At 23.7% G+C, this 14,948-nt stretch overlaps 1 protein-coding gene across 9 annotated transcripts in view; it reads left to right on the top strand.

Annotated features, from left to right (window-relative positions):
• Nucleotides 1-14,948, top strand: part of LOC107070130 (ras-specific guanine nucleotide-releasing factor 1) — a 59,888-nt gene that overhangs the window by 6,784 nt on the left and 38,156 nt on the right. The gene's annotated exons all lie outside the window — the stretch shown is intronic.

Here is a 14,948-nt window from a genome sequence, read left to right as displayed (position 1 = left end):
CTCAAAAAATGCAAAAATTTCTACTCTATGTTGAACATTTAGAACGAATCAAACTGTAACAAAACAAAAACATTTGATAAAAGTAACTTAGTAACGTGAAATTCGTTTTTTTTTTTCGTGCTAGTAATAATTTATTTATATTTTAGTAATCTTGATATTTTTTTTAGTAGAACGTTAGTTGATATATTAATTTATATATTAATTTATAAGAAAATTTTTCAAACCGATAATATTAAAATATTTATCGTTTAAATGTAACAAATTTTAATTGCAGATTTCTCTTTTTCTATTTTATATATATATTTTTTTTTAAATTTTTTTATCGATAAAATATTTCATTATTTGAGGGGGAAGAAAAATCATCGATGAATAATGAACATGCATGATTAAACAAATTATAAAAAAATCTGAAAAACCCATTTAATATTTCTCGTTGGAATACGTTTGTTAATTGTATTTCTATGGTCTTTTCAAAAAGTAAAATCGTGGAAATCACAGATGATTAAATTTATTGAATTAATTACCACAAACATATATATCAAATATCATCGATAATAATTATCATATTTATTAAATATGGTATAAATGAACATAATTATATAATTATAAATTAATTAACAATACATTTAATTATAGTTATACATGTAGATAATCGTAGACATGTATACGTTTACATGTATGGTCATTTCCGTTTAGGATTTTTATCCGTACTTGTCGGATCCGTAACTTCCGTTAAGATTACTTTTTTTTTCTTTCTACATTTTCGAAATATAATCCAACGAGAACTACTCAGAACATTGAGAAACTTGTCCGACCAATCGAACTCAACTCGATCAAGTGTTTCTACGTCTCTGATCAATATGGTTATCACTAGCTGACAATTTCATTCGTGATATTTCATTGAGGAATCTCCCTCTGACAATTTCAAATTACAATCGATATTATCAACATTGTCAATTTGTTTTCAATCAACAAATCAATGCTAATTGATTTAAGATTGACAATTTTCAATCAAACATCGTGATTTTCGTGAATCAATGATTATAATTATGAAGATATTTATCTACGATCAATGATTTTAAACGTTCGTATTTTTTTTTTTTTTTTTTTTTTTTTAATATAATTTGAAAATGAAATCGTACAAAACAGTTTTATGGGAGGGGGGGTCTTTTTTTCTATAAATCAAATTTAAATCTAATCAATCGTCAACGATTTGATCAACATTACAAAATTCTTTCTACGTTAATTTTGTGTTCTATATAAATACAACTGTTATTTTTGTAAGAACATATATTTACATGTTAGCCCAAAAACAATAATATTGTAATTTAATTTTAAAAAACAATGTATATTTAACATGTTGTCCGTAACGACGTGTCCACTTGTGGTACACGTTAAACTTGTTCTTCAGGCCACGTGTACCACCGGTGATACACTTACCATTAGACATATTTATTTAATGAACTGAAAATATATGTTTATAACAAATTTAATTCTGTCGAGAAAAAAAATTTCTATTACAATATCAATGTATTATACAAAATGCAGCAGGCAGTACATAACAAAGCGCATAAGTTTGTTTCATTATTATATTTACAATAATTAATAATTACATGTGATGGTTAATTATGTAAATTCAAAATTAAATAGCCTGAATGATCAAGTCAGGTAAAAATTGCTTGACACGAAACGTGGTAATAGTTACACTGATCGGAATACGAAAATTGTAATAGGAATTGAGTACATAATTAAGTTTTATTTTTATCTAGAAAATATACAGTTTGGTTGTATTTATTGTTGGTATCGATTGTTCAATTGAGAACTATTTAAACTATAATATTATTTTGAAGGCTTTTATCAAAAGTAGTATATTCATATTTCATGATGTATTATGCATTCACTATGTGGTTTTATTAAAATCTCATTATATTATGAATAAATTTACGTCATATATAATAATAATAATAATAATAATAATAATAATAATAATAATAATAATAATAATTATTATTATTATTATTATTACATCAACATATTTCATAGATATTTATCGACATATTAAACGAGTTTTAAGAAAGAAAATAATATCGTGGGGTTAAAGACAAAAATAATAACAATAAAAAAGAAAAACCAAAAAAAAAAAAAATAAAAAAATTATTGTCTCTGTCTGATCTATCCGATTAAGAGCTCGTTTTTGGTGTTAAAACACAATCGACTATCGATTTATAATCGTACTTTTGTCAATCACGTTTCGATATATATATATAATGTTGAGCATTTCCATAAGCTATGTAGCTGTATATATACATATATAAATATCGAAGGATCGATAACCGTCTTTCAATTTGTCAGGGAAATGTTTGATCGTGCTAGATGTCAATAACTCGATTTCTATATATATATATCGACAAGAATATTTTATCTTGCATTACAGATCGAACGGATAGGGTTTATCTTTAAAAAAAAAAAAAAAAAGGAAAAAAGAAATAAAACGGAGATGTGTATCTCGATTTAGATGATTTTCATCGAAAGGAATAAAGAAAAATGAAATATATATATACGATTGGAAACGTTAGGAATAAATTGAACTATCATTTCTCATGTTAGATTGATTTCGATGCAAATTTCATTCCCCCCTTCATCTCTTCCTCTTCCACCCCAGCGACGTATTAATCTTTCTTTCTTTTACGAACAAACAACGTGATAACGACGATAAAGAAACTCGTTGTTGCATTCACCCTCTTCCTTCCATAATAAAGGAAACAAAAAAAAAACAAAAAAAAAAGAAAATGGGAAAATTCGTTCACAAATTTGCTTTTATCAAATTACGATTCATCATTTTTTTTTTTTTGTCTTCTTCCCACATCTTCTAACATATATATGGCTAAGAAAACGTTTTATTCTTACCTACACTTGTTGATCGATCATTCCGCAAACTTTGTTTGTTTTTGGAAAAAAAGAAGAAAAAAAAAAATAGAAAAAAGAAGAAACTTTATTTCATTTCTTTTTATTTTTCTTTTCTTCACGACTTCGCGAGAAAGCAAAAGGTGTGAGAGATAAAATGAAAGGTGTGTGCGTGACGTTAGAAGGATTTTTACAACATACATACGATACTTTCTTTTTTTTTTAAGTATTTTTGAATATTGAATATTTTTAATTAAAATGTTTTGTAGGAACGGAATAATTTATTATTAATCAGATTTTAATAATGAATTATAATTAAAAATTTAAAAATTCAAAAGTTAACATTTACATTTAAAAATAAATTTAAAGTTTTTCTCTCTGAATATAATTTAATTAATTAATTAATTAATATAAACATTACATTATTTTACATTAATATTAACAAACATGTATATGCATCGATAGATCACTCTGGTAATTTTTATCAAACGCATATATGCGTTCATAGCACTCTAAGAGTTAAAAAGATAGTTCATATTTGAAATGTACATTGAATTTGACGATATACTTAATATTTGTATAATCATAATAATATGTTTAAAATTTACATTTAAATTTAACATTTTAAATGTACGTTTTAACATATGAGACGGGAATATGGAAGAAATGAAAAAAAAAAAAAAAAAATTGTTGAAAATTTTATCCTCATATTTTTAAACGGAAAATTTCTCATTTTCATTCGTCACCGTGTTTCAATGTTTTTTGTTTTTCTCGCATTCGAAAATTTTCTTTCAATCGCATTTTTATTTCTCGTGGTTGATATAAATTTATATATATACTTATATTAGATTTGCATTTAACGATGCAGTGTGTATTTATTTTTGTTGCTTTATAGTATTAAATATTTAAAAAAACGTTTTAATAATGTACAGGTCATTGGTATTTTCATCGTCGTTTGGCAAATATTTGCAACACCTTTTTTGATATTTTAAAATTTTACACCGTAGTAAATATTTGAGAGCATTTACAATATTGCAAACGCATTACAGATAAATTTAATTTTAAATATCGTAAAGGTAGATTTACCGACATATATATAAAAAACCCATAGAAATTTGATATCACGGTGTATACCAAAATCACGAAATATCTTCAATCAAAATTCGGTTGTTCACAATTTTGAACATTATTGGAATTCGATATTTGAATTTCTACTTTATAAACGAGATATACGTATGTAACACATTTAACGACAAAAAACAAATTTTATATTGCTACAAAAACAGTATGTGTATGTATTACAAAAAAAAGAAAAAAAAATATTTTTATAAATTTTATATTACCAAAAAAAAAATATTTTTTCTTTTTATATCTTTTTCCAATTTTTCGTGTTATTTATTTTTCAATGAAAATACGTGTACATCGTATCATAATGCACGTATGAACATGCAAGAGTATGCGAGTTTATTTTACGAGAGATAAGAAATTTGTAGAAAAATAAAAAAGAGAAAAAATGAGACGAACAATACGTTACCAAAAAATATATCTTACATGCGTGTAAGTAAATACTTGTATATATACAGTGGGTTTAGAAAGTATTCATATATATATGTATATATAGATAAATTAGAAACTTATAGAAAAATGTTAGAAAAAAAATGGATGGGGTAAAGGTGAAGCAAATAGAAAAGAAAAAGAAGAAAAAGAAAAAGAAAAGTAAAATAAAAACTTGTAACTCGTAAAAAAGATCATATTTCTTTTATCTAACACACATTGTTTTTATCGTAAGTAAACATCTGCACTAAAATACTTGCACAGGTGAACAATATATAGATGAATTTACGTGTATTACCAGTCAGAATATGATGTTAGAAAGATTTGTTCGACAAAAAATTGAAATGTGATTCGTAGAAACTGTATAAAAAAACTTTCGTTAGTCACTTCGACGAGTTTCACGTATATCTGTAAAATGTTAGAAGAAAGTATCATAAAAGAAAACAACACATATCTGTACTATGCGTTAACTGAAATACCAACAAAATGGGACGAATAAGAAGAACTTGACGTTGGTTCGGATGCATTTTTGCATTTGCTCTTTGAGTATTTTGCTTTCATGGGGATATAAAACTATCTCGTTTTCTTTTTCTTTCTGTCTTTCTGTCTTTTTTCAAACGAAAAGAAACAAAAAAATATTCATCGTTAAGTTTTTGAAATACAAACGACACAACGTGCTAGGCAACCATTTAAAACCGACGAGAAAATGGTAGGAGAAAGATACAAAACGAGAGAAAGAGTGAATTTTGAGAGTGAGCAAGAGAGAAAAAAAGGAAGAAGGGTTAAATAAGGGAGATAGCAAATGTGGGAAAAGGGAAGAAGCTTAGCAGAGAGAGAGAGAGAGAGAAAAAAAGGAAGAGAAATATGCAATGTTAACGCGTCGCGAGTAAAAGCATCATCGATTTTTTTTTATCTTTAAAAGGTCGCACGAGATATACCATCCATCCACTTTTTCTTCCCTTTATTCTTTTTTTTTTTATTTTTATTTTTTTTTTCGAACACCGAGGAAGATGACAATCTACCTGAGACCATTTTTTTTCTTTCTTTCTTTCTTTTTATATACGTATTAAATTTTTCTAATATTTTTGTCACGATCATTTTTTATTCTTCGATTGAATTTTTCTTAATTATTCTAAATGTAAAGTTGAACGTTTTATAAATGAATATTATGATCAAATTTTATGATGAATAATATGATCAAAAATTAAGGTAGAAATAAATATTATTAGAAACAAATCATTTTCTATTTCTTTGTGTGTGTGTGTGTGTTTCACATTCTAAATCTATGAAAAATAATAAATTATAATGAATGTATAAGTAATTAAAAAAAAAAAAGTAAACTCTCTGTAAAAAAAAAATGTATATATCTTAGAAATCTTGAAAAATGGTCTCGATATCCACCAACTTGATGAAGTTCTGATAAATCAATGGCTGACAAGAGAACCTTGAAGGCGTCGTAACACGTTGAAGAGTAGAACAATGAATGCAGTCAATGTCGTTGTCTCTTTTTCTTCCGTCGAAGTACTTACTTACACGTCAGTTTCACATTGCTATTGTCTAACGACGCCATTGTACCCTATCTTACTTATGATTCAAATAGAACGAGACTAAATGAGAGAAAGATAGAGAAGAGAAAGAGAAAGAGACCTTCGGGTTCGTTTGTCTTTTTTCTTTTCTTTCTATCTCCCTTTTCTCAACCAGTAACAAGGAGGCCCAGTTCACCATTTTCTTTTTCTTTTTCTTTTTCTTTTTTTTTTTTTTTTTTTTTTTCACACACCTTGGACATTCCCTCGAGCAACAAACTATCGCATTAAAAAAAAGTATTTCATAAGATCAATTAATTAAAGATGAGCTAAAAAAATCTACACACCAGAGTTCAAATATTGTAAACTATTACGAATGGGAAAAGAAAAAGTCTTGAGAAAAATTGATATCAATGAAATAAATAATTAAAAAAAAGATTATCTTCTATACTTTCGATTAAATTGTCGTCTAATAAAAATGGTAAAAAGGTTATGATTTAATTTCTCACTTTATTTGTGCCAATAATTATGAAAGTTATATAAGTCAAAATTTAGAAAGAAATAGAAAAAAAGATTTAATCAGTTATTTCACACCACATTATTTTAAACTAAATAAATTCAATGTATTTTTCATGATATTGTCAAAAATGAATGGTTAAATAATATTTGTTATTTTAATATTATATAAAATTCAAAGTTTTCTATAATTTTTAATATTATTAATATTAATAATAATATTTTATAATTTGAAAAATTATTTAAATTTTAAATCTGGAAACAAGAGATATATGACTTACAATTAGACCACTTTTATAATTATGGCCACATTTATCATCAATATTATCAATTCCATTATTATTTAACAATTATATTTATTTATATATTAAAATCAAATTGATCACTTACACTAGAATAAGATTTTTTTTTTTACTTAAATATCGTCAAATATATTTTGGTTTACTTTTTAAAGTATAAGATATCATTAAGTTTTGTATAAACGGTATGGTCAGACATGAAAAAAATGGGTTATTATATATGTCTACATGTCTGATGCGATTCAACAACAAATGCCTTTTTTAGTGGTTTTATTTTTTTCCCCTTTTTAACACGGAACCCATCTAGTTTATTTCCTTTTACGACTTGGTCTATTTGAGAGAAGAGTACGTTGGCGAACTTATGTCTTACCTTTACTACTAGAACGACACATTACGAAAAAGGATTGCTTTCTGATTACCCTTACTTCAACGTTATGGGGAAATTACGGTGCAATAAATGAAGTTTTCGCACGGTTTACTCGAAATTGCCATAACTTGAAAATCATAGAGATGAACAATTAGAAAGAGAAATGTTTCAAGATAAATTCTAACTTTCCATTAATGTTTCATTTATTACGTGAAAACGTTTTCTCATATTGTTTCTTTGCTTTTTTAATTATTCATCACAAAAGCTATATATATATATATATATATATATATATATATATATATTCATGTTGTCCCATATAACTGTATTCACGATAAAGGTATTCTAAAAAAAATATTAAAAAGAAAAATATTGTTATTACAATGTATAGTCAAATAACAAACAATTCTTATCAATCTTCAAATACAAATAACAAAAAATCAATTATCAATCTTTTCGATCAGAAAAATTATTATAACAAATCTTATTTCCAATAATCCTGTAATTTCGTATCACGTTAATTAATATTCATTAACGAAACAAATTGATTTATTTGAAAAAAAAGAAAAAACAAAAACAAAAACAAAGAAAGATGAAAAAATATACGATAAGAGAATTTTCTTTACGTTCAGACAAATTCTAAGAAAAACTTTTTTACCACTTCTTTCGACAGCTTGATTAACTTTGTTTTTCATTTTTCTCATAAATTTCGAAAGAATAAAAAAAAAAAAAAAAAAAAAAAATCATTCAAATGTATTCGTAATATAATTTATATTTTTCTTTTTTCTTTACGGTGTATTAAAAGAATAAAAGACAATATATATATACATAACCGAAGAAAATTATTTTCATTTCTTGCAGCTACAAACTTGTAGATTTTGTTGATTCAGTTCTCGTTAAAGAAGAATCCAAAGAAATAATTTATCTCTTATTCTCTTCGTACGTTCCTTTTTCGTTTCTTTTTTTCTTTAATCTGTTTTTATTTTCCTTTTTCTTCTAAAAAAAAAAAAAATAAAATAAAATGAAATGAAATGAAAAATGAAATAATAACACCGTGAACGAACGAGTGATATAAACGAGAATAACAACAACAACAAGAAAGATAAAAACAAATAAAAAAATAGAAGAAATTGGAAAGTGGGAATGGGAGATTATCAAAATACATTAATAAAATTTTTCGAAGTTAAAAATATATACATATATATATCGTTTATGTATACGAAATGGAAGAAACACGCTAATGGAAATGGAAATGAATTTAAATTTAATATTAATATTTAATATTTTTAATATATTTTTTTTTTTAACTTTTACATTGCAATTACCATAATCGAAAATTTTTAAAATGGAAAGATAATTAAAAACAAAAAGTATATTTTTCTTTTGTTGTGCAACAATTAGGTCGTTAAATCGACCCATTTTTAATAATTATCCAAATATTCAAACGAAATTGGTAGAAATTCTTAAAAATCTTAATGAAAAATGTTTTATCCCGTTAGAATCATAAAGAGAAATATTTCCATTGAAAAATAATAATAATAATAATAATAATAATAATAATAATAATAATAATAAATTTGATTATGAGAAATATATTAATTAGTTTAAAGGGAAATAATTAATCAAAAAATTCCTTTAACAGCACGAGTTTTAATAAACAAAAATTGTTCGCATCTTTATTTTCTTCTTTTTATTTTATTCCATTGCATTCCAATTATGAAAAAAATATGCGTAGGAGAAATAAATATAAAATTAATTAAATATTCAAATATGAGATTGATTTACGCGTTAATTGGTATATTTTTATTTATCAAAAAGTATTTGAATCAAAATTCCAATTTTGATTTATTGTAATTGAAGTATTATATGGAAATTATTATTCGTTTAAATTTAGGATCCTTTAAATCCTAAATTATTCTAATATATTATATATTAATAATACATTGAAATAATTTGTTTTATTTTATAGATTTTTATATATATATATTATAAAATTAAAAAATTATATTATATAAATATAATATATATTATTTATTATTTTAATTAATCATTTAATATAAATATTATAATTATATATGTATATATAAGTATTTTAATTTATAATATAATTTAATTATAAATTAAAAAATATTATTATACAAGTATAAAATTAAATAATTATGTTTTACAATTTTTAAATATAATTTTATTATATAATATAATCTTTTAATCTCTATAATTATATTATTTAATTATATAATATAATATAATTATTATAATAATAATTATATTAAAATAAAATAAAATAAATAATATATAAAAAATATTATTAAATATAATTTATTATATATAATAAAACTATATTAAATTAATGAAATAATTATTTACTTATATATATTTAATTATTTAATTATATAAATAATTAATTAATAATTATAATATATTATGTGTTAATATTACAACTGTATTATATATTATTATAATAACGTGTTTATAGAAAAAATAGCACATTAAAAAATAATTAATAAAATGTTTTTAAAAAAACTATGAACAATAATAAATTCCAAAAAGAGCAAAAAATGAAATAATAAAGAAAACAAATTCTTTTTTGTTTATAGTTTGAAGCAATGATTATATTTTGTTGTTGATTATTTTTAACCGACTTCAAAAAAAAAAAGAGGAGGTTCTCAGAATATCTGTATTTTTTTTTTTATGTATGTTCTATTGTTAAAGTTACATGACAGTGTAAAAAAAAGGGTTGGTTGGTTCAAAGGGTATAGGTAGTTTTTTGTAGAAATAATTTGAAATCCTTTTTTTTATCCTTTATTTCTAATCAACGTGTTACTTTTTAATCCTGAACGAAGGAGTAAAAATAAAAAAAAAACAATAAAAAAATAAAAAAAGAAAGAAATGGGTAAAAAGAATTCCTCTTTTAGAAACTCTCTGGAGGTCTATTCTTCTTCGTTCTATGGGTAGATTCTTAAAGTCTCGTTACTCGTTTGACTAGTTATCTTTAAAGTTTAATCAAAATTTTATCGTGAACAAGAAAGGAAATTCAATTTTTTTAACTTTGAAACGTCATAGCCGTCGTCTCTCTCGTCGTTTTTTTTTCCTTTCTTCTTCTATCTCGTCGTTGCTTTCGTTACCACGTTAACTACTCATCAAACTTTCCTTTTTTTTTCCTTTCCATTCGTTTAAGTATTTATCACACACACACACACACACACACATATATATACATACATATATACATACACATATGTCACACATACGACTTCGTGATCGAATAATCGCATTAAAAGGTATTCCCTTTTTTTTTTCGAGAATAAAAAAAAAGGGAATTAAAAAGTCTTGTAATTCGATGTAAGAAATTCAACGATAATGAAGAAGAAAAAAAAAGAAAAGAAAATAATACTAAACGATAAAGTTTTACATTGTAATTCGATAAATTATACTTAAATTATAAGAAACACGGGATAAATAGACGTTTAAAATTAATTTGCGTAAAAATGATTTTTGTCGTGTTTTAAACCAATACAAATTGATCGAACGATTATAGAATTTATATTTAATTATTGAAATATTATTAAATTTATTATAATATATATATATTGTATTATATTATATTAATTTATATATAATATTAATTTATTAAAATATTTTTTATTATATTTTTATTTAATTTATTATAATATTTATTCTTATTTATTAAAATATATATTATATATTAAATATATTTTATATATAATATATTTTGTAATTATATAAATGATTAAATTATTAAATTATTAAAATATTATATATACAATAAATTTATATGCTTTTTTTTTTTTGTTAATTTTTATATGCTATATTTATATAATATATAATATAATAAAATTATAATTTATATAATTATTGTATAAATAAATAATATAATATATATTTATTATAATTTAAGTATAATTTAAATTATATGTAATTTAATTATAAAAAAAAAACTATAATTAAAAAAAAAAAAAAGGAAAGATAAAAGGACAATGTTTCTTATAGTTTCATTTTATTAGATCATAGTTGTGTGTTAGTTGTGTCGTAGGAATGCATGTAAGGATATGTTCATAGTATGTCAAATAGTTTGTGATCCGTGAGGAATTGCCTTCAAGTAATTCACTAGAATTTCAAGAATTTCAACAATTTCAAACTGTTCTAGAAACTGGAAATAAATGAAAGAACTCGAGCGAAGATAGGAGAGATTGGTGAAAGGAAAAATACAATTCGATTTCTCATCTAATCTTTTGAATTTTTTGCTGAACCAATGATTCGTCTTCATTGCTGTTTTATTTCATTTCTAATCGTTAGATCGTAAAATACAATTAATTTAATTGATTTCATTTAATTTATATTTCGGTGAAATGAACACATAGGACAAATTAATTGTAGAGAATTGCGTTTTGTTTGTTCAAATATACTGTTAATATTAATTACAGATAACATAAATTAACTATGATATTTGCTTGATTACATTTTGCCTTCCTAAATAAATATATTCACTGAACTGTTTAAAGAGTAAACATATAATATGATTCTAACACATATGGTTTGTTTTCCAAGTGTGATACGAGCCAATCCTTTTCGTCTGTCTCTGTGTTTATGCTTTGAGGTAAATTTCTATTTAATATATATTGAGTATATATATAGATACCAAACGAATTAATAAAAATAATATCTTGTATATTAAATTATTTTAAATTAATTATATTTATAATTTTATTAATATAAACAGTTTATTTGAATATAAAAATTAACACGTTGCTGCAAATGACGGCTCTATAGCCGTCACATCTACGTATTTCTAAGCACGATCGTCAATTTAAAAGTGTTCGGCAACTTGTTAAAATTAATATAAAAATTTTATCGATATAAAATTATTAATAATATAATTTTATAAATAAAAATAAAAATAATTTAATTAATATAAATTTCCTAATACGAAATGTTGATTATATAAAATAAACAATATATAAAATAAATAATATATAAAATTAATATAAAAAAATGTTATTAATAGAAAATTATTAATAATATAATTTTATTAATTAAAATAACAATAATTTTATAAAAATAAATTAATTAATATAAAAAGAAAACTCATAGAAAAATTCTACAATAATCTACAGTAAGTATCGGTAAAATCATAAAAAAAAAATTTTTATTTATACACAAATGGAATTTTTTTTACATTCTCGCAAAGAAATGCAAATTTAATCTAATTATGTATTCGATATCATAATTTAATCTAGTCTCTGATAATTTTAAGAACTTATATATATATATATTTAATTAGTTTTTTCATTTAGAATAAAATATATTAAATTCCTTTGATTTTTTCATGGGTTTTTACGAACTACGAACAAACACACCCACACAATGTCTTTTGTTAATGCTTTCTATTATTTCTTTGACGGATGATATTATTTTATTGCTTTTGAACATTCGTTTTGTTTTCCTATTGTCATATCTCAATAATCTCGAAGGAATTAATATAAATATATATATATATATATTTTTTTTTTCGAGAAAGAAAGACAAAAAAATCAACACGAGTTATTCAAGAGATAGAAAATAATTTGGATTGACTCGTACACACACACACACTTATGGGTAGATTTATGGTTCAAAATATACATGAGTATAGAGCAAGAATATGTCAGACCGTTTGATAAATTATGAAGATTGAAGATTCTCACGTGAAATCTTGACAACATCTCGGATGGGTCACTTTAGGTGGTTTATTGGCCATGAGGTCAAGGCCGTTATGAGAACTTGTATATCTATTTAAGGGTGAACGATAAATCTGAAACTCGAGTACATAGATCCTTCTCTCTCCTGCTCATCATCCCTATTTTCGTCCTTCTCATTTGTATCACGTAGAGAAAAAATAGAAAAAAAAAAAAAAGAAAGAAGTAGACAATAAGTTTACTTTCTTACAAATTTTTATCTCCCCATACCTATTTGTTATATCCGTTGAGTCGTAAAAAATATATATTTCATGAATTTAAGAGCAGCATAAGCAATAATATCTCACCCCCCTCCCACCCTTCTTAAAAACGCGTCGAATACGAGAAAAGTTTTTTTTCGTCAAAGTTCCGGGACGACAATTTGTATCTTTTTCTTAAATTAGAAAAAGAAAAAAGATATTTCGTATTTGTTAGAAATCTTTTTACACCCGATTATTTCATATTTTATTTTAATTTTTCTTTTTTTTTTTTTTTAAAGAATAATTTTGCAAATCAATTAAAGATAAAATTATATTATTAAAAATTATTCTACATTTCTATAAGTACTATATTTTTTAAAGTGTTTAGTGACGTATAATCTAGAAAAAAGAAAAAAAGATATTTCGTATTTGTTAGAAATCTTTTTACACCCGATTATTTCATATTTTATTTTAATGTTTTTTTTTTTTTTTTTTTTTTTTTTAAAGAATAATTTTGCAAATCAATTAAAGATAAAATTATATTAATAAAAAGTATCCTACATTTATAAAAGTACTATATTTTGTTATGTGTTTGGTGGTGTGCAATCTAGAAAAAAAAATAAATAAAAAAATAAATAAAAAGAAAACAAAAAAACTACTCTAGTCTATCGATGTATTATTTCTTCGGAAGTTACGACCATATTCTCGTTCGTTCATTTGTTCGGTCATTCGTTTGTTCGTTTGGTTGGTTACCGTTCCCAGTGACCTAGCATAGCGTAAAGGGTAATGTATTGGCTGTTATCGATGATGGATATAAGCATGGGCAAGCAGCAACGATTGCCCCCTGACCTTAACTATTACTTCTGACGAGTAAATATAATGGCAAGTTTTACAGTGAGTAAGAGAAAATAGAATTTGTACACGCTTCAGTAGGATAAATTTGCACGCAAGTGTGTCGTTGTTCGTCTCGATTGTTTTCGACTGGTCATTGAAAAAAAAAACAAAAAAAAAGAAAAAAAAATTAACTGCAAGAGAAAAGAAAGGGACAGGCGGAGAAGAAGGGGATATGGGATAATCTAGGGAATTTAATTATTTCAACTCAAAGCCATCGATGTACGTACTTTTTATTAACCCCCTTTCTTCCATAGAAATGGTAGCAAAAAGCTTCTATTTATTTTTCTTCCCTTTTCATATTATTCTTGTTTTTTGGTTTTCCGTATTTTCCACCCTAGAATTTGTTAACGAATCGTATTTTTCATGATACCTTTTTTGAAATCCACATAACTGCTCATTTTGTTTGAGAAGAGAAAGGGACAGGCGAAAGAGAGGGGGATATGGTATGGTCTAGGGAATTTAATTATTTCAACTCAAAGCCATCGATGTACGTACTTTTTATTAACCCCCTTTCTTTCATAGAAATGGTAGCAAAAAGCTTCTATTTATTTTTCTTCCCTTTTCATATTATTCTTGTTTTTTGGTTTTCCGTATTTTCCACTCTAGAATTTGTTATAACGAATCGTATTTTCCATGATATCTTTTTAGAAATACACATAACTGCTCATTTTGTTTTGTTTAGTTTGTTTTCTGTTTTCAACTTTTCAATTTTCAAATGAAATAATAGAAAACTAAAATTAACTTGTTCTTAACAAAATCTGACAAAATCATTTCGTGTGTTTTCATTTATTTACTTTTATAATATTACATATTTCTCTATTTTAATAAAATTTATTTAGAAAAAACGATTCTTGATATATATATAAATTTAAATATATTAATAAAAAGAAAAAAGAAAAAAGAAATATTAGGAATAGAATTAGAATTTGTTATAACGACGAGTGTTAATTATAAAC

This window comes from Polistes dominula, unplaced genomic scaffold, assembly GCF_049000335.1.
Source record: "Polistes dominula isolate Pdom_NZ unplaced genomic scaffold, Pdom_raw_medaka contig_18, whole genome shotgun sequence".
NCBI lineage: Eukaryota > Metazoa > Arthropoda > Insecta > Hymenoptera > Vespidae > Polistes > Polistes dominula.
The sequence above is the reverse complement of the archived record's forward strand: the minus strand, read 5'-3'. Positions and strand labels throughout refer to the sequence as shown.